The sequence below is a fragment of the Schistocerca serialis genome, chromosome 1, assembly GCF_023864345.2.
Source record: "Schistocerca serialis cubense isolate TAMUIC-IGC-003099 chromosome 1, iqSchSeri2.2, whole genome shotgun sequence".
Classification (NCBI taxonomy): Eukaryota; Metazoa; Arthropoda; class Insecta; order Orthoptera; family Acrididae; genus Schistocerca; species Schistocerca serialis.
The window spans coordinates 939,617,207-939,636,792 of NC_064638.1; positions in this window are offsets into that span (position 1 = coordinate 939,617,207).

A 19,586-nucleotide genomic window follows, 5' to 3' on the forward strand; every position below is an offset into this window, starting at 1 on the left:
CATTGACGTGGCCATCCAAGGATCCAGTGGAGCTCTTGCAAGGCACCATGGCGGCGAAAAAGTATCGCACACTGGTTACAGACCACTTACACCCCCTCAGGACGATCGTTTTTCCCGATGGCAGTGGAATTTTTCAACAAGACTAAGCGCCATTTCACAAGGCCAGGCGTGTGATGGAATGGTTCGAGGAACACAGAGGCGAGTTTCAACTGATATTATGACCCGCTAACTCACTGAAAGTGGCGTCAGAGCTCATCACCTCCCAACCCGGAATTTACGGGACTTGTGTGTGCACATGTGGTACCATCTCTCTCCAGCGACCTACCAAGGCCTCATTACCTCCATACCATGATGGGTTGCGCTGTTATCCTGGCCAAAGGTGGATATGCCAGCTATTATGTAGGTGGTCACAGTGTTCTGTCTGATTGGTGCATTTGTCAACAGTTCTCAGCGTCACGTATTTAGAGCGCTATATGAAATGTGTTAAGCTTAAAAATAATTTCTGGCGTATAAAATTCAATAGCAAACTTAAATGTCATGTGGTATTAGGTGATAGGCTAAAGTGCAAAATTTACAGTTAATAACCGTTTCGACGTTTAGGTCATCATCAAAAATAATAGAAATATCACGTATTTGTGCTAAAATATTGAAACAAAAACCTGAAAAACAACCGTGATAAAACCGTACTGTAAGAGTAACGAGTAACTTTACGATACCTTCATCTAAAGTGGATCCTCACTCATCTTAAGGACGATGCCTTAGGTAGTTCTCTGCAATTAAACATACAGCTGTTGGTCAGATTCTGGTAAGATTATTTATTTTTTCCGTTCTTTACCCCTAGAGGTGGAGGGTTATTGTTGGAGTACTGACTCTTTATGGAGTCAAGCGCCTTCCGGTCAGATTCTTGACGAGATGATAGCAGTGAATATTTGCCTTCCAGCCAAGGAAGACCTCCCGAAAACCTCGATCAAAACAGGATGAGACCAGTGTTTAATATAATTTTGGGACGGTAAATTCCAGAGAAAAATATGAAAACTTGTTTACGAATACATGTACGTGTTTATGTGCACAATTAATAAAGTATATGAATGTCTGATACATGTAGAATACTTAGGTAGCTGCCAATCGAAGGCGACGGCATCAACGTGTCTGAACCACCGTGTATAAAGCTAAAATTCGACGAGCGCTAAACAGTAGTCTCAAGGGAATTACGACAGAAATGTTTTATCTTTACCGATATCATTTGTTACATGTAACTGTCATTAGAAATGGATATTCACTAAAGCTCGGTACAAATATTCCAAATAACGTTTTTTAGATGTATAAAGTAATGCTATTACTGATACCAGTCGTATTCAATTAAATGACTGTGGATAACACTCTGGGGCAAACATTTTGGCTAGTGTGTTATTGGCGCCACTTATTTAATCAAACATATTTCGTTCGGCTTCACGATGCTGAGTAGACTGTTTTCACGAAAAAAGATGTGAAATAGTAACCTGTCATTTAAGCTGCGTCCACTGTGTCGGCAACTACTAACTCAGTCCAGACGAACAGCCTTAGAAAGGACGGTTTATGAGATTATCATGAACATTAATAAATGGTTCCTAGTCAATTCTTTGTCACCAAACCTTAAAAAACCACTACATGCAATTCAGAATTTGTTAGAGGTTTTCTACCAGAATATGCCTAAAAATGGCAAAAAACAGATAGAAGAAGTGGTGTTAAATTCTTGGGATTACATCTTGAGTATAAATTCAGCTGGAAGGAGCACACCACTTCTGAAGCACCTACACAAATCTCCGTCCCCACTGCGAATGTTGTCATATGTGGGGGACAGAAAAATAAAGAAGCTGACATACTATTGTTATTTTAATTCCATAACGTAAGAACATCCTGCAGAGACACCTTTTGGGGAACTAGGGATATTAACACTACTGCTTCCCAATATACTTATTCCTTGATCAAGTTCGTCATTAAAAATATATCCCTTTTTCAATACAACATTGGATCAATACTAGAAGTAAAATAATCTTCACAGAGATTTAAAGTCACTCACTTTGGTATTTGGACCACAAATCTTTAGCAACTTGATAGCAGAATTAAGGAAGTTCAGTTTAAGAGGAGCCTAAATGATTTATTGGTGCCAACTCCTTCTATTTTATTGATTAACTTCCTAGTAGACCAGTTGATGTTTGTGTGTGTGTGTAGGCGGGTGTGATCCTAATAATATAAACTAATGCGAAGATTAGTACAATCCTACTTCTATACAAATTCACTCCAGTAATGCGATCATTGTAAGTAAGTATTGAAAAAGATTCTTCTATTTAGTGTTTTATTACCTCATAAGTGAAAACATGTTAAATTTTTTTTAATTCGCTCCGCATCCATAACGATCTTTCCACTCGGGATCTGTGAGGTACATTAGCAGAGTCGTATTTGTTTTTCACTGTCAATATTCATTGTGGGTGTGTGTTTTTTTCTGACATGCTCTACATACTTCTTGATCTCCTTGCTATGGATCAGTTGGAACGAAGAGTATATCTAATCTAACCTAATATAATCGACAACGGACAAGTCACGGGTATAAATTTATATCCAAATACGTGCACACACACACACACACACACACACACACACACACACACACACAAGCGCGCGACGCGAACGCGTGCGAGTGTACAGTTTTAATAAATGATTCCTAGCGAATTCTTTCGTACTAAACTTTGAAACACTTGACAACATTGTTCCAGAAACTAATTAAAATTGTACCAGTCCTCCACTCCGACCAAAGTTTTCAGACGGTTTTCCTTGGTCGTCAGCGATTAAAATAACAAGAAATCACTGCCCCAACATTCCTAGTTCGATTCCCTCTGCCCGACGCCCAGTCTCTTTGGATATTCGGCTGAATATGATGGAGTTCTACAGCAGTCCATCCCGCCCACGTGAGTTGAAAACGAAACAAAGGGGAACAAAGTTTAACGTCCCGTCGACATCGAATTCATTAGAGAAGGAGCGCGAGCTCATATTGTTTCAAGGATGGGAATGAAATCGGCCGTGCTGGCATTTGCTTGGAGCGAATTAAGGAAATCACGGAAAACATAAATGTGGATGGCCGTCTTCCTTCCGAGTGCGATACCAGTGAGCTAACCACTGCGCCACGATTTGGGAACGAGAGAAGTTAAAAAAAGCTAATACCAGTGTGTTCACCGAGACTATTCAACGAAGCGGTCTGAGATAATGCGTCAGCTCTGCATTGTTAGGCTGAAAGCAGCGGCCTTGTGTCGATTTGGGGGTGGAGGACGTACGAGCGTTCAATGGCCGGAATTACTCTTCCGAGAAGTCCCACAACTGTTTAGCAAGATTACCTCAATCCATACGACCGAAGTCCACGATACGGTCTTTGAGCCATTGCGACATAGGAACCTTGAAGCCTTGAATGTCGCCTTCACTGCTTTACGAAATACGGCATGCGCATCGCATGCCACCACACAGCTGTATGAAAGCAATAGTGGATTCAGATTTCCGCCTTTGCAGCAGGACTTTCAATTACCTCTTAGACTTACCCTGTATTGGAAACGCACTAACATTAGTCGGAACTGTGGGCAAAGTGCAGGAATCCCTCATATTCACAAGCAACTATCCTGAAACACGCTCACGTCCATCCACAGAAGTTTGTCTCGTCATTCAAACAGACCTTTTCCTAGTAGCCAAGAATTCAGCTCGCATTCTCTGCTCTGCAGCTGAGGATAATGTACACACATGAGGTGCGGATGTAACTATGTGTGTCTATTAGAACCATCATCATCAACTACTTGAATTCCACTGCTGAATAAAGACTTCTTCTAGACTTACAATCTTCTGCGATAGCCGTCAATACTCCTCCCGTATGTTACCAAATGTCGTCAATCCATGTTCCATAAGGCAGTCATATACAGAACTCTACTAACAAACTTTCAGAGGCGGTCGGATGTATCAAAACAAGAAAATTGCCAAGTATGCGTGGGCTCTAATATGCATACCATAAGATCTATGAATACCTCTTCATCTTCGATACCACGAAACTCTTCTACTGAAAGCTCCTTTCTCTCTACATTTGGAGAGGTGATAGCTGGACTAAGATCTGAAAAAATATCCGATAGTAAACATCGGCTGTCGAATTCTTACCCTAAAAGCTGTGAGCAATTGTTCAGTGCAAGTGATGTGTTTCACAGCAGCGAAGACGGACAAGTGCCCATAGCTCTTAAGGTATGCACTGTAGACCTCACGTTTACCGGACACCTCTTTTCTCTTGTTTTCATCTGCTGATGGAGTTCTGGTTCACCCTGTAGGTCTTTTCTTAGATTCTGCATTTCAACAATGATTTTCCTTGGACCAGTAGTAATTACGTTTTTCAATCCTGTCTGTTGCCTGACTGATTTTTTTTATTTCTCGGCACCTCACAGTAATTCCCGAAATGCTTATCTTCATTTCACTCTGAGGAACCCTCATTATTTGATTGTTTTCGTGTTAGAAGTCCATGTCTCACAACCGTAAGTCGCAACAATGAACGCAAGATAACTTAGTTCACATCTGTGCAGACAGCGCTATAGGGGACGGGAAAAAGGTAGCGGTTGGGGCCCAGAGAGGAACAAAACCATAGAGAGGCAACACCGCGACGACACTGAAGCAAACTGAACAAGTCTCCATCTTGTTTTACGCCGTCAAAATAAATCGGTATGATGTAGGATAGTAGCAGATAACAAGTCAAGTAACAACGAAACAACATCCAGCTGTGAATGTTCAGAAGTTACAGCCAAAAGCGAAATCACCCAAGTTATAACAGACGAACACTTGATGTAATTCGTCGTTCAGCAATGGCCATAGCATATATATCCAGATATTTCAGTCCCACACGATCTATTGCGTGACATTCAGAATAAGTCTCGAAAATTCAGTTTATGATCAATCTTCGCGTGTTTTAATACACCCTTTACTACATATAAGATATACCCTGCACAGAAAGATTCCAAAGTCGTTTGGCGATATGTGTAACCCACAAGTTTCGGAGAACACACTTTAACGGAAAACGTATTGGAAAGAAAACTGATTTTATATAGATGGTATGTAGCAAGTGGTTAAATCTGCATCTGAATTTTAAATATGTGAAAGAAACTGTGTTTTATGTCGATCAAATATGCAAACTCGGATTAAAGGATCAGGTGCATTACGACCTAACCCACTGAGCCATTCCAATATACGATAAACTTGTTGGGCGATAGTGCCACTGCCTAACTAAACTAGATTTCTCCTGAATTAGTTTATAATGTTCTCATTACATGGCTCCAAAATTTGTAAAATGACTGCCCATGCTCCAGAAGACAACAAGGTTGTTTCATAGAGTAATTTGCGCTTTTTGCTTTGCATGCAAAGGGCTCCTCTTATAACTTGAAGTTATAATTTAAAACAAGTAACCAACTGCTCTGTGGAAATTATAGTACTTATTGTCTGCAATCCGGGAAATTACAGTACTTACTGTATGTAATCCGTATTTCCTAATGTGAAAGCATACTTCATTTCAAGTTTCCACAAAGCAACAAAAGCAATAACTGACGTAATGTGTAGTGAAATTTCAGTTTACTTATTTTGAGCCGCAAGTGGCTACCTATGATAATACATCAGAGAAGGTAAACTTTTTTGCCAAGATCGCTAATAATAACCTTCATTCTCGATAAGCGTTTCCGGTAGTGAAAGTTACCATCTTCAGGTCTAGACGAAGAGACACAGTTATTCACCACATTCATCTGTCTTATGTCACTCGCAACAGAAAATATTAATGTAACCAGGGCGCCGCTGGATTCTAGACACCTCAGTGTAATTGTCCATGCGAGAAGTGATCCACATGTAGATGTAAACCACACTTATCTAAAGGTTAATCGGTGCTCTTAGTTGATCGTGACTACAGTCGAATTGGGAACTGCGATCTCTTAAACTGGAGTGGTATATCCGGTGGAATAATAGGAATGCGAGGAGCGAGGACATCGTCATCTCTGAATGGTCCTGTCAAGAAGTTTGCCTCTGGGATGTTGCTTGTCATTTATTATTATTTTTTTTTTTTCTACTGCAAGCCGTGTGCCGCTGCAAAGCTTTGGCTGGTTGATGTTTTATATCGTGATAATAGGAAAACGCTGTTACAACAAATCTCAAAAAGTTACATATATGTATATTATATATCACACTTACAGAAACAGATACCTAAAAACAAATGTTCAAGGCAATTAAAGTATTTTGCAGAAACGAACATTTACATTTCTTTCAACTTCCCCCCTTTTACGACATATATATTACATGTATGCCAGAAGGTTTTTCACTAGGTACATAAAACATGTGCGTATTCGAACGCACAGTTGTGTCAGAATTCCAAAGCAGTCCGTGAACAGTTTCTGGAGATCAGAGATCTGAGATTTTGAAGAAAGGAACACCTATGTTTGTACTTATATAAAAATATAGATGTTTCTAATCGCAAATAACGGAAAGCTTTTGACCGGATGCTTTGAAATTATGACACAACGTTGTGTTGGAGTACGCGTGTGCTTTTACATGCCTATTTTTTAAATACATGCAATACATAATTTTTATAAATTTAGTAATAGGGAAATCTTGTTACAAAAATCTCAAAATGTACACGCCTATATTAAATGAGACGTTGTGTCAAAATTTCGTAGCAATTAGTCAAGAACCTTTTATTTATATAGATTAAGACGGGATGCCGGTTAGGCCAGTGACGGAATTCCAACACCTGATAAAAGGAAGAAAGAATTTTATATTGTTATTGAGACAGATAAAGCGTTAAGAGGCATTTTTATTTGAGTAATTTTGTCGAAAATGCATTTGCTGTTTTCTGACGAATGTAATGTACCGTTCCATGACTTCATGCCTGTTGGTCGTTTTCAGTATTTTCAAATTTTCATGAGACTAGTACCTCCTTCTTCCTTCTTGACGTAATGCCCTATTACCATGCATCCAACCCGTAAATTAAACGTCATGTACGAGAATTCGTACGACAAATGGAGAATCCCGTCCACTTTAACCATCAAGACACCCGTAATCGGGGCATTAAAGATAAATGAGATGTACGTAATGCTCTATAAATATTATGGCTACGAGAAGGTCATCTGAATGTTGAAAGTATTGAAACGTCTGTTCTGTTGGTCTGGTTTTAAAGATTTACTTCGTGGCAGAGGCCACCAAAGAGGCACCACATATACAAGATGTTCAAAAATTCAGTGCCCAAACCAACAGGGACGATGACGGAGATAGAAACAAATATATTTAGTGAAGGAAGCATGCGTCGGAGACGCACATTTTTAGAGCACTTAGTATACTGGAGGTTACTGTGTGTGATTGAGAATAAAACGATGTTAAATATTTTTCATTGCTTTATAGTTCTGATCACTTCTGCTTTATAACAAATGTTCAAAATGAGCACCATTAACCTCAGTGCATAGCTGGTATCGACGTTGCACGGAGATCCGTGTTCACTGGAAAATGCATTGCACGTTCTTATTTATAGGGCTGCTGCAAGAATTCTTGCATCCAATTCCACCTCAGCTTTCAGGTAACCCCAAATAAAGAGGTCTAACGGGGAGAGGACCAGGGATCTTGCAGGCCAATGTACACGTCCTGCCCGGACGATGAGTCCATTTCACGCCAGGCAATACCAGGTCCGACACGATATTAGGAGGTATCCCATGAAATTACAACGAAATGGATAGTCTGGCTGCCTGTAATCACTATAGCTCAATTAGCACCACCCAGGAGGCACGTGTAGGGTACGTGTAGGGTGTTTTAAGGTTAAACCTACGGACGTGAGCAACGCTACAACGGATTGCCTCAAGGATCAGTTCTCTCACCCTTACTGTTCAACCTATATCTATCTGATCTACCTAACACTTCGTCCAGAAAATACTGCTGTGCCGATGACCTGGCTCTAGCCGTAAAACACCAGGAAATGAAGACAACAGAAGGGATTCTAGCCAATGACCTGTCTGCATTAGATAATTACTTCAAAATCTGGAGACTCCAACCCAGTGTGAGTAAAACAGAAGTGCGTTGCTTTCATCTAAATAACCGGTTGGCGAACGTAAAACTGGAAGTAAGTTTCAGAGGCAGAATTCTTCGTCATAATTGGAACCCAAAATATCTTGGTGTCATCCTGGATCGTACACTATGCTTCAAACAACACCTTCTTAACTTAGCTCAAAAGCTGAGGACTCGAAACAACATCCTCCATAAGCTATGCGGAACTACCTGGGGATCTTCAGCAACCACCCTGCGATCTTCAGACCTGGGCTTGGTGTACTCAAGTGCCGAGTATTGTGCACCTGTTTGGATGAACAGTCATCGTATAAGGCTTGTTGATACCCAGATAAATACGACAATGCGCATAATATCTGGCGCAATCAGATCTACTCCAGTTTATTGGCTTCCACTGTTAACCGGTATAATGCCTCCTGATCTACGCAGATGTACTGCCCTTATGAGAGAATTCCACAAGATCTCCAGGAATTCTAACCTACCCGTGCATAGCGACCTGCCACTTTTAAATCGCAAGAGACTGAAATCACTCCATCCAACTCTGTGCGATGCTGCTGACATGGTTGCTAAGAATTTCAAATCTCTTGAAGAATGGAAAGGTCCGTGGGAAGCAGTGACAGATGTGCACCTGCATAACATCTTCTCAGGTGCTAAACTTCCAAGTGGATTCAACTTACCACGCAAGACCTGGACTACTCTCAACAGAATCCGTACCAGCCATGGGCGATGCAGGGATGCTCTCTTTAAGTGGAAGAAGCTGCCTGATCCAGCTTGTGACTGCGGGGCTCCATACCACACCGTTCACCACATTGTCAGTGAATGCAGGATTCGAGCCTATCACGGCGCCAAAGAGGACTTCCTGCTAGCAACTCCAGATGCAGTGCGCTGGATTGAAGGACTGGATATTCAGTTATAAAGACAAACTTAAGTTTCTTGTGTGTCAATATGTACATATGTATAAGTAATTTAATTTCATGATATGTCTGTATTAGCCATACGCTAAATAAAATAACAACGAAGTGAACACCCTCAGCTGCTTACAGGCGTTGACATACGTCAACGGGGACAGATGAAAGTGTGTGCCCCGACCGGGACTCGAACCCGGGATCTCCTGCTTACATGGCAGACGCTCTATCCATCTTTTTTTTTGCGTTTGGTTTGGGCGGACCTCACAAGAGATCCGTTCAAGCTTATCGTTGATTCCTTTATTCAGTGTGTTTACTACAGAGGGTAAGCAGCCCTCTGACCGAACACGCTGAGCTACCGTGCCGGCTGCGATATTAGGAGGTATATCTACCTGAGCCACCGAGGACACAGAGGATAGCGCGACTGCAGGGATTTATCTGTGGCACGCCTCCCGCGAAACCCACATTCTCAACGTATTGTCCCGCACTACATCCGTAGTGCCCCCGCCCATTATACTCATTACTCGCGGCGCGTTGCCGATTCCCGTAAGAGTTCCTGCACTGTTTGTGCATTCGCACAGAAGAAGAAGAAGATGGTCAAGTGGCCGGTGAGCCTTAACTACATATATACTAAGATGGTATCCCATTACTTTTGTCACCTCAGTGTAGAGAACTACGTCATCTGCGAAAAGTCTCAGATATAAAATATTGTCCTCGAGGTCATTACAAGACAACATTAACAACAGGGTCGCAACACACCTCCCTGGCGCACGTTTGAGTTACTTCCACATCTGTTGATTCTCCATCCACGAAACGTGCTGCGTCCACGCTACCAAGAAATTCTGAATCCGTTCACAGTTTTCGTCTGATACTACGTATGATAGCACTTTTGATAGTAAGCGTAAATGCAGTACGGAGTCAAACGCTTTTCGGGTATGGAGAAATACTACATCTACCTGACTGTCTTAATTCAAGGCTTTCAGGCAGTCAGGTAAAAAAACTGCCAGGTGGGTTTCACATGGTCGATCTTTTCCGAATCCATTCCGTTGGCTATGGTGGAGATACCGTATTACGTTTGCGATCATAATATGTTATAACATTCTGCACCAAATGTTTCTCAAGCATTTTTGACTTAGTTTACGGTTCACTTCTGATTCGCTTCTTTTGTATGGGTGTGATCTGTATTTTCTTCCAACGACTGGGCACCGTTTTTAGTTCGAAGGATCTTTGACAGATTATAGTTAAGAGGGGACTAACTCAGACGGAAAACTGGCATAGAATCTGATAGGGATTCCACCGGGTGCTGAAACTTTGTTAAATTTTAGCAGTTTCTGCTGTTTCTCCGCAACACTGTCAGTAATATTTGTATCACTTCTCTTTGCAGTGGTGCGAGAATTACGTAGGAGCAATACTCCTGGATAGTTCTACTGATCATTATCGTTATTGCTAAATGGAAGATGCATGAACGTTATAAAATTCTATACAAAATAAGATACATTAAAAGAACTGACTATTCATCACAGCTTACGTAATATCATAACTTACGTAACAAAAGAAAAAAAATTCCAAGTTGACAAAGCATAACGATTTTTAATATTAGGAGAAAGTTCACGTGGTATTGTTAACGATAACAGTGCAACCAAAGGGGAGTTACTAAAAGCGATTTGCCGGAATTCCTTCACCAAAGAAGACGAAGCAAATAGTCCAGAATTTGAACCATGAATTGCTACCAACGCTACTAACTATGTATCGTATCGTAACCTAAAAATAGTTATTCTCAGTGTAGTGAAACAACTCAAATGACTTAATGAAAGGAAGTCTTCCGGTGCAGACTGTATACGAATTAGGTTCCTTTCACAGTATGCTGATGTAATAGCTCCATATTTAGCGATCATACAGAATGCGGCGGTTAACTCCGGACAAATTTCAATTTGAATTTTCCGCCATATTGTAGTTCCGCCTGAGGTCGCGATTGGCGTTCTTGAAAGCCATAAACAGTAAGAATCTCAAAATGGCCGAGATGTTACGAACAAGTGCGGAGTGCAACCGAGCGGTCAGATTATGGAAAGTCTTCGCGCTGGACGTTCGCCCACTGAAATACTCGATTCTTCGGGTACCCGAGATCAACTGTTCACGATACTGTGGCCACGTATAATGCTTCGGTGAAGTCCGAGGAAGATTCCGGTAATCCGGCGAGGAAACGTCATTCGAGGAAACGCGTGTCACGAACTGCGGCAGTCATCGAAAAGGCTCAGGCGCTATTTTCGGAGGACCAGGGCAATTGCTGAGGAAACTGCCATCAATACTGCATGTCAGTGAGCGAACAATGAGTCGGATGAGAGAGGAATACCTGATACGATCCATTTGTTCCAAAACCTGCTCTCGGATAACGTTGCAATGTTCTGATCAAAGGAGCTCTGGTCTCAGATACCCCGGATTTGAACCCCGTCGACTAGTATGTTTCGAGCGTAATCGAAAGAATTACCAATAAGACGAGCCACTCCAATGTCACATCTCTTCGCACCGCTATCGAAGCAGCATTCGCAAACATGGACAGCGCTGTTTTAAAGAGTGCGTGCGATCGCTTCAGGACAAGATTGGAGACGGTCATTGGGGCTGAAGGGGGTTACATCGAGTAACGTTACTCTCGAAAAATACCATTACTTATCTGTAAAAGAAATTTCATTTTCATTTGTATTTTGTTTCAATACATTTGTTTTTTAAAAAAAGTTTCATTTGTCCGGATTTCAGCGCTGCACCCCGTGTATAACCGCTCGCTCGACGAAAAATCCGTACCAAAAAACGGCGAAGTTTTAGAGGTTACACCATCATTCAAGAAAGAAAATAGGACTAATCCACTGAATTACAGAGCCGTGTTACGGACGTCGATTTCCGAAAATTATGAGGAACCTCCAAGAAAATGAACCATTGACACAAAGTCAGCGTGGATACAGTATAATCGTTGTCGCGCAGCACCATTAGCTCTTTATTCTCACGACGTAATGAATGCTATCGATAATGTATAATTAATTCCGTATTTCTGGGTTTCCAGAAGGCTTTTGGTGGCGTTCCTCACGAGCGACTTCTAATCAAATTGCGTGTCTATTGAGTATCCTGTCAGATTCGCGAATAGATTCGTGATTTCCTGTTAGAAAGGTCAAATTTCGTAGTACTTAACTGAGAGTCATCGAGTAAAACAGAAGTGATACCTGGCGTTCCCCAAGGAAGTGTTACAGGCATTCTACTGTTAACAATCTATACACGCGATTTATGAGACAGTCTGAGCCACCCTCTTAGATTGTTTGCCGATGATGCTATCATTTATCGTGTAATAAAGTCATCGGAATATCAAAACCAGTCGTGAAATAATTTAGCCGAAATATCGGTTTGGTGCAAAAAGTGATAATTGACTGTAAATAATGAAAACTGTAAGGTCGTGTACATCAGTACTAAAAGAAATTCACTGAATTTCGATTAGACGATAAATCACATAAATCCAAAGACTGTCAGTTCAACTAAGTATCTAGGGATAATAGTTACGAACTAATTTAATTGGAACAGTATATAATCTTCAATGGAAGGAAAACCAAAGACTGCGTTTTATTGCCGTAACAGAAGATGCAGCAGGTCTGCTAAAGAGACTCCCTGCACTACGTTCGTCCGTCCTCTGCTGGAGTATTGCTGTGCGGTATGGGATCCTCGTCAGATAGGATTGACGGAGGACATCGAAAATGTCCAAAGAAGGGTGGCTCGTTTTGTGCTATCACGAAATAGCGTTAGAAAGTCACGGATATGACACGCGCGTTGGGGAGGCAATCACTAAAAGAAAGGCGTCCTTCGATGCGGCGAATTCTCTTCGCGAAATTTCAATTTTCAACTTCCTCCCCCTTTGCGACAATGTTTCGTTAACAAATGACCATCGTAATAAAATACGATAAACCAGAGCTCGTACTGAAAGACTTAGTTGTTCGTCTTTCATGCTCGCTCTTCGAGAGTGGAACTGTAGAGATGGACTATGGCCGGCAGCGGTGGTCTAGCGGTTCTAGGCACTCAGTCCGGAACCGCGCGACTGCTACGGACGCAGGTTCGAATCCTGCCTCGGGCATGGATGTGTGTGATGTCCTTAGGTTAGTTAGGTTTAAGTAGTTCTAAGTTCTAGGGGACTGATGACCACAGATGTTAAGTCCCATAGTGCTCAGAACCATTTGAACCATTTTTGATGGACTATGAAAGTTCCTCTACCAGGCACTTAAGAGTGTATTCTAGAGTAGTCATGTAGATGTACGAGGGTCACTCCAAAAGAAATGCACACTATTTTTAATCCATCTTTTATTTTACATGTTTGAAGGTTTTACAGTGTGTAGATACATCCTTAAGGAACAATATTTTCATTTCACAACATAATTTCCATCCCTCTCAACTGCCTCACACCATCTTGGATCCAACGCCTGTATACCCGCACGGTAAAATTCTTGATCAACCTGTTGGAGCCACTGTTTGGCAGCGCGCACAAGGGAGGGTCCACCGGGGGCCGAACCACACAATAACCCTGGGTTCGGTGTGGGACAGCGGAGGGGTGAAGTGTACTGGGGTAGTCGTCGTCGGGGACGGAGCCTCTCCGTCGTTTCCAGGCCCCCGGTCCCCATACAATACAATACCTACAAGTTTGAAAACAAGCGGGAAGGATGTATCTACACACTGTAAAACTTTCACACATGCAGAATGAAAACTGTATTTTTGCAAAAATGCTGTGCATTTCTTTTGGAGTGACCCTCGTAGATGTAAATATGCGTTATAAAAGAACGAAAGTAGGACATAAACGCTAAAGTAAGTGGAAACAATGCCATATGCGTATGTAAGGGGAAATATCGTAGCGCCGGCCGGTGTGGCCGTGCGGTTCTAGGCGCTTCAGTTTGGAACCGCGTGACCGCTACGGTCGCAGGTTCGAATCCTGCCTCGGGCATGGATGTGTGTGATGTCCTTAGGATAGTTAGGTTTAAGTAGTTCTAAGTTCTAGGGGACTGATGACCACAGATGTTATGTCCCATAGTGCTCAGAGCCATTTGAACCAGCTAAATATCGTAGAGCGTTATGTACACAACTTGTGGCGTTCTTGTTCTTCTTCCGGCGGCAAGATATTTTCTTCACGTTGGTCATTTGCATGGCGCGTCGACGCAGCTCGGACAGAACCGTACAGCAGCCGACTGCTGTCGGAGGGAGAGGGCGAACGAAGACTGGGGCGCAGGTAGGCCGTGACATAGAAGGTAGTTTTCAGGTAAAGCGGGTGGCAATTTCATAGATTTCTGATTGGCTGCAAATTTCACCGGGTGTATCTTTCATACAGCCATTTGAGCCTCCTTGAAATCTAGAAATCATCTTGATATCCCCTAACGACAAGATTCATTATTTTGTGTAAGACCCAGTTGTGTTTCACGAGAACGACATTTTCTGAATCGGTAATGGTTATGAGTCATGCCTCGGCATGCTGCTGTTGAAAGGCCCGTTGCGACTTGAGGAAGTTGGTTGGCACGTTACGCCTCGCTTACCCCCGAACATTTGGCTGGCGCAATGCGTCATTAGCGTAGAGTCGGCTTTTGCTGATTGCTGCGTCCAGCCGAGCGGCAGCACTCAAAGCAGCTGCGTGTGCCGCTGTACTGTGCGCTGCCCTGCGTGGGCCCGCTGACGTCAGCGTCGCCTCTGCTCGTTATCTGGTGCGGCCCGGCGTTATTAACGGCCGGTGGGCGTCATCGTCGGTAAACACACGAAGTGGCGGCGCCCGCTCCCGGCCTTTAAAGTGCCGCCCACACTGTGTCCCACTGAAATGCTTCAGAAATATTCAACTGGAGTTACTTAATGATGATGATGATGTTTGGTTTGGTGGGCGCTCAACTGCGCGGTTATCAGCGCCCGTACAAATTCCCAACCTTTGCTCAGCCCAATCTCCCCACTTTCATGAATGATGATGAAATGATGAGGACAACACAAACACCCAGTCATCTCGAGGCAGGTGAAAATCCCTGACCCCACCGGGAATCGAACCCGGGACCCCGTGCTCGGGAAGCGAGACCGTGACAGCGAGACCACAATCTGCGGACGAGTTACTTAATGTAGGTTTATATACAGGGTGTTAGAGGTATGAGTGCAGACAGTGTGATCATTGGTACATTAATACGCTGACGAAAATAGATCGCGACACCAAAATAATTAATGCAGACTAATGAAATCGAAAATGCATTTGTCTAGCTAACATAATTAAGTGAGCAGCATTGCAAGAGCACACATGAAATGTAAGCACGAGATTAGCCACTGCAAAAATGGTACATTAATAACCAGTGTATTTTATTTATTTATTTACACGTCAAGTTCCGTAGGACCAAATTGAGGAACAAATCACCAACGTCATGGAACGTGTCAGTACATGAAATTACAACATAAAAGTAATAACAGACAAAAATAAATGTTCATGAACCTGAAAAAAGTCAGTCCATAAATTTAAGTGAACGGTATCAGCAATACAATAAGAATCAGATTAATTTATCAAGGAACTCCTCGACAGAATAGGAAGAGTGACCCATGAGGAAACTCTTCGATTTCGATTTGAAAGAGCGTTGCTTACTGCTAAGATTTTTTAATTCGAATGACAGCTTATTGAAGATGCATGAAGCAGTATACTGCACATCTTTTTCCACAAGCGTTAAGTAAGTCCGATCCAAATGCAGGTTTGATTTCTGCCGAGTATTAACCGAGTGAAAGCTGCTTATTCTTGGGAATAAACTAATACTGATAACAAGAAACGACAATAAGGTCAATGTCAAAATACCCATACTCGTGAACACAGGTCGACAAGAGTTTCGTTAACTCACAGCACTTATTGCCCGAACCGCCCTTTTCTGAGCCAAAAATATCCTTATAGAATGGGAAGAGTTACCCCAAAATATAATACCATACGACATAAGCGAATGAAAATAAGCAAAGTAGACTGACTTTTGTGTCGAACGATCACCCACTTCAGATTGCGTTCGAATAGTAAAAATGGCAGCATTAAGCCTTTGAACAAGATCTTGAACGTGGGCTTTCCGCGACAGTTTGCTATCTATCTGAACACCTAGAAATTTGAACTGTTCAGTTTCACTAATCTTATGCCCGTTCTGTGAAATCAAAACGTCAGTTTTTGTTGAATTGTGTGTTAGAAACTGTAAGAACCGAGTCTTACTGTGATTTAACGTTAGTTTATTTTCTACGAGCCATGACCGTACGTCATGAACTGCACTATTTGAAACCGAGCCAATGTTGCACACAACATCCTTTACTACCAAGTTAGTGCCATCAGCAAACAGAAATATTTTAGACTTACCTGTAATACTAGAGGGTATGTCGTTTATGTAAATAAGGAACGGGAGTGGCCCCAACACTGATCCCTTGGGCACCCCCCCACTTGACTGTACCCCACTCAGATCCCACATCACAGCCGTTATCAACATTGTGAATAATGACCTTTTGCTGCCTGTTGCTAAAGTAAGAGGTGAACCAATTGTGAGCTACTCCCCGTATTCTGTAATGGTCCAACTTCTGGAGCAATATTTTGTGATCAACACAATCAAATGCCTTAGTTAAATCAAAAAATACTCCAAGGGTTCGAAACTTTTCGTTTAGCCCATTCAGTACCCCACAGAGAAAAGAGAATATAGCATTTTCAGTTGTTAAACGACTTCTAAAGCCGAACTGTACATTTATAGCAAATCGTGTGATATAAAATGATCAGTTATCCTTACATACACAACCTTTTCAATAACTTTTGCAAACACTGAAGTCATAGAAATAGGTCTAAAATTATCTACATTATCCCTTTCTCCCTTTTTTAAAGCGGCTTTACTACTGAGTATTTTAATCGCTCAGGAAACTGACCATTCCTAAAGAAAAAATTGCAAATATGGCTAAATACAGGGCTAACATGTGCAGCACAGTACTTTAATATTCTGCTAGACACTTCATCATAACCATGAGAGTCCTTAGTCTTCCGTGATTTAAATATTGACTTAATCTCCCTCTTGTCTGAATCACAGAGGAGTATTTCAGACATCAATATCGGAAATGCATTTGCCAAGAAAGTTATATGATTTCCTGTAGAAACTAAATTTTTATTTAATTCACCAGCAATGCTCAGAAAATGATTGTTAAATACTGTACATATATCTGATTTATTAGTAACAGAAATATTTTTACTGCGAACTGACTTTATATCGTCGACCTTGTGCTACTGACCAGACACTTCCTTCACAACTGAGCATATGGTTTTAATTTTAACCTGTGAATTAGCAATTCTACTTGCATACCACATACTCTTTGGCATCCTAATAACATTTTTAAGCACCTTACAATACTGTTTGTAATGGGCTACTGTAGCTTGATTGTGACTACTTCTAACATTTTGATATAATCCCCACTTCGTTTACATGATATCCTTATCCCACTAGTCAGCCACCCGGGCTGCCCATTACTGCTAGTACCTCGTTTAGAATGCTCTAATGGAAAGCAACTCTCAAAGAGCATGAGAAATGTGTTAAGGAAAGCATTGTATCTATCATCTACGTTATCGGCACTATAAACATGCTGCTACTCTTGTTCCTTGACAAGTTTTAAAAAAAACCTCTATTGCTGTTGGATTAACTTTACTGGATAGTTTGTAATTAAATATGAGATTGGTTTGAGTAAAAAATCCTTTTAGTGTTAAAACAGCCAGAATTTTGAATGCGAGCAAGCAATCATGCACGGATTTGGGAAGGTGCCGGATGTAAGTTTGTGGCATGGAGTTCCACGCCTGATGCCCTTGGTAAATCACTACAGGGATGTTAATGTTGGTTGTGGATGAAGCTGGAGTTGTCCGATGATCTGTCGTATGTTCTCGATTGGAGACAAATGGTTCAAATGGCTCTGAGCACTATGGGACTTACCTTCTGAGGTCATAAGTCCACTAGAACTTTGAACTACTTAAACCTAACTAACCTAAGGACATCACACACATCCATGCCCGAGGCAGGATTCGAACCTGCAACCGTAGGGGTCGCGCGGTTCCAGACTGTAGCGCCTAGAACCACTCGGCCACTCCGGCCGGCGATTGGAGATAGATCTGGTGATCGAGCAGTCCAAGTAACATGTCGACACTCTTAGAGCATGCTGGGTTACAACAGCGGTATGTGGACGAGAGTTATCCTGCTGGGAAACAGCACATGGAATACTGTTCATGAATGCAGCACAACAGGTCGAATCACCAGACTGACGCACAGACTGGCAGTAAGTGTACGTGGGATAACCACGAGAGTGCTGTTGTCATACGAAATCGAACTCCAGACCATAACTCCGGGTGCAGGTGTAGTGTATCTACTATGCAGGCAGGTTGATTGCAGTCTCCAACCCGCCTCCTTCTACTCAACACATGGCCTTCACTAGCACCGAGGCAGAACCAGCTTTTCTCTGAAAACCCAACGACTTCCACCCTGCCTTCCAACGTACTCTCGCCTGACACCACAGTCGCAAAGTGCGGTGGTCTGAGGTCAGTGCAATGCACACTTTACAGGGCGTCTGGCTCAGAGCTGTCCTTGAAGTAACCTATTTGTAACAGTTCGTTGCCTCACTGTGGTGCCAACTGCTGCTCAAACTGTTGTTTCAGATACAGTGTCTACGGACGAACAACTTTTCTTGCGTAGTAGTACTAAATTATACACAAAAACCTTCCTCGTGATTCGTTCTACCTATTATTGTAAAACATATCAAAATTCCTACAGTAGTTCCTCAGATGAGCCTTCACATATAGAAAAAACGCAGTGTGGTACTTCAACATATATATAGATTGGTGTTTCGTGTGTCGCGATATCTGAGCCTCTCTCTAATAGGAGCCATGAGTGAGAGGTAAATTGCCATATACGTGGAGCATGTCATCGTCTTCTCTCTGTTACACACACTATCACATACAAATTCACATATTACGCATTCTTACAGAATGACAATTATTGAACTATATGAAATAAAATCGTCATAACTTCTGAACGGTTTGCGTTGGGACGTTCAAACTCCACGTTGGCCGTAGGGCATGATGGGAATTCGTATGGTTTGGTTTAGCGACGAAACCCACCTTCATTTGGATGGGTTCGTTAATAAGCAAAACTGGCGCATTTGGGGGACTGAGAATCCGCATTTCGTGATGGAGAAGTCGGAATAATCGGTGCGATATTCCTTGATGGCACGGTGACTACCGAACGGTAAGTGAAGGTTTTGGAAGATGATTTCATCCCCATTATCAAAAGTCATCCTGATTCCGACAAGCGGTGGTTCATGCAAGACGGAGCTCGACCCCATCGGAGCAGGAGAGTGTTTGATGCCCTGGAGGAGCACTTTGGGGACCGCATTCAGGCTCTGGGGTACCCTAGGGCCACTGGCATGGGCCTCGATTGGCCGCCATATTCTCCGGATCTGAACACATGCGACTCCCTTTTGTGGGGCTATATTAAAGACAAGGTGTACAGCAATAACGCCAAAACCATTGATGAGCTGAAAACAGCCATACAGGAAGTCATCGACAATATCAATGTTCCGACATTTGATCGGGTC